Genomic DNA, 2,344 nt, shown 5'->3' with positions numbered 1-2,344 from the left:
TTTGTAAGGGTTCTTTATGTTTTTGGGATACACATTTCTTGCTCAATATGTATTGCAAATATTTCTCCCAGTAAGTAGCTTGTCTTTTCTTTCCTTCTTTCCTCTTTTTTAAAATGGCTATGTGGTCCAAAGTGTTAACAACCTGAGTTTTCTAATAGCCCGAATCCTTAACTACTGCTGTTTATTTGTTTACTTTTGCTTTTGTAAAAAAAAAACTGAGGTGAAATTCACATAACATAAAATTAGCCATTTTAAAACGTATATTCAGTGACATTTAGCACATTTACAATACTGTGTTACTACCTTTATCTAGTTCCACCACATTTTCATTACTCCGAAAGAAAACCCCATACCCAGTAAGCAATCAGTTCCCAACCTCCCCACCTTTTCATTTTTAATGGTGTCTTTTGTTAAGGCATTTTTCATTTTGATGAAGTGTATCAATTTTACTTATTTTTTAGTGCCTATTTTGAATGCAAATATTGGCTTGCTCCACATTTCTGAATATATTTTTCTGTTTCTTCTAGAAAATTTGTTTATCACTTTTGTACATAAGTCTATGATTCATCTCAAATCACTTTTTATTCATGATGTGATTAAGGGAGATTCATTTGTTATGCATTTTTCCAGTTGTTCCAGAACCATTTCTGGGGGAAAAAAAAAAAACTGTTTTTCTATTGATTTACTTTGTTGCCTTTGTTGAAAATAAATTGACCATATAAGTTTGGATCTATTTTGAATGTTCTACTCTATTCATCTGTTTTTTCCCCTTTTATGCCATTCTTTTTTTTTTAAATTCAGTTTTATTGAGATATATTCACATACCATACAGTCATCCATGGTGTACAATCAACTGTTCACAATACCGTCATATAGTTGTGCATTCATCATCTCAATTAATTTTTGAACATTTTCCTTACACCAGAAAAAATAAAAATAAAAAGTAAAAGTATAAAAAGAACACCTAAGGCATCCCTGCCATCCCACCCTATTTATCATTTAGTTTTTGTACCTATTTTTCTACTCATCTGTCCATACACTGGATAAAGGGAGTGTCAGCCACAAGGTTTTCACAATCACACCATCACCCCATGTAAGCTACATTGTTATATAATCGTCTTCAAGAGTCATGGCTACTGGATTGCAGTTTGATAGTTTTAAGTATTTACTTCTAGCTATTCCAGTACACTAAAACCTAAAAAGGGATATCTATATAATGTGTAAGAATGCCCTCCAGAGAGACATCTCAACTCCATTTGAGATCTCTCAGCCACTGAAACTTTATTTCCTTTCGTTTCCCTCTTTTGGTCAAGAAGATGTTCTCAGTCCCCCAATGCCAGGTCTGGGCTCATCCCCAGGAGTCATATTCTCTGTTGCCAGGGAGATTTACACCCCTGGGAGTCAGGTCCCACGTAGCAGGGGAGGGCAGTGAGTTCACCTGCCGAGTTTATGTCATCCTTTTTTATCTGAAGCTTCATAGTAAATCTTGAAATAAAGTAGTGTGAGTCCTTCAACTTTGCTCTTCTATATCATGTTTTTGTTGTTTCTTTTTTCTTTTTTCTTTTTTTTAACTATTCTAGTTCCTTTTATTTTCATTTACCTTTTAAAATCAACTTGCCAGTTCTCTGAAAAAGAAACCCTACTGTGATATTGATTGTGATTACATTGAACCAATAGATAAATTTAGGGAGAATTGACATTTTGACAAGGTGGAGTCTTCTGATCTATGAAAAAGATGTGTTTTTCCATATCTTAGGCCATCTTTAATTTATCACAGAACTCTTCTTTAGTTTCCAATATTGAAACATACATTGTTAACCATTCATCCCTTTGATTTATGGTTTTTGATACCAATGTAAATGAAGATTTTAAAATTTTATTTTCCACATTTTATTGCTTTTATACAAAATACAACTGTTTTTGCTATATTGAGCTTCTGTCCTGGGGCCCTGCAAAGGTAACATATTAGATCTTGCATTTATTGTGTTTGTTCCTTTTGTTTTTCTACATAAGCAATTGCATCATCTGTTAATAAGGTTTTATGACCTCTTTTTGACTCACTATGACATTTTCTTGCGTTATTGCATTACTTGGGGCTCCTGGGACAATTCTGAACAGAGTGGTGCAAGTGAATATCCTTGCCTTTCTCTCAGTCTTAGGAGAAAAGCATCCAGTTTCTCACCATTAAATAAGATATTAGCTGTCTGTTCTTTGTAGATGCCCTTTACCAGATTGAGCAAGTTTTCTTCTAGTCCTAGTTTGCTAATATTTTTATAATAAATATATATTATATTTATTAAATGCTTTGCCTACAATATTGAGATAATCATGTTTTTCCCCCCTT

The sequence above is a fragment of the Choloepus didactylus genome, chromosome 4, assembly GCF_015220235.1.
Source record: "Choloepus didactylus isolate mChoDid1 chromosome 4, mChoDid1.pri, whole genome shotgun sequence".
In the NCBI taxonomy this organism is placed as follows: Eukaryota; Metazoa; Chordata; class Mammalia; order Pilosa; family Megalonychidae; genus Choloepus; species Choloepus didactylus.
This window is presented reverse-complemented; position numbering follows the sequence as displayed.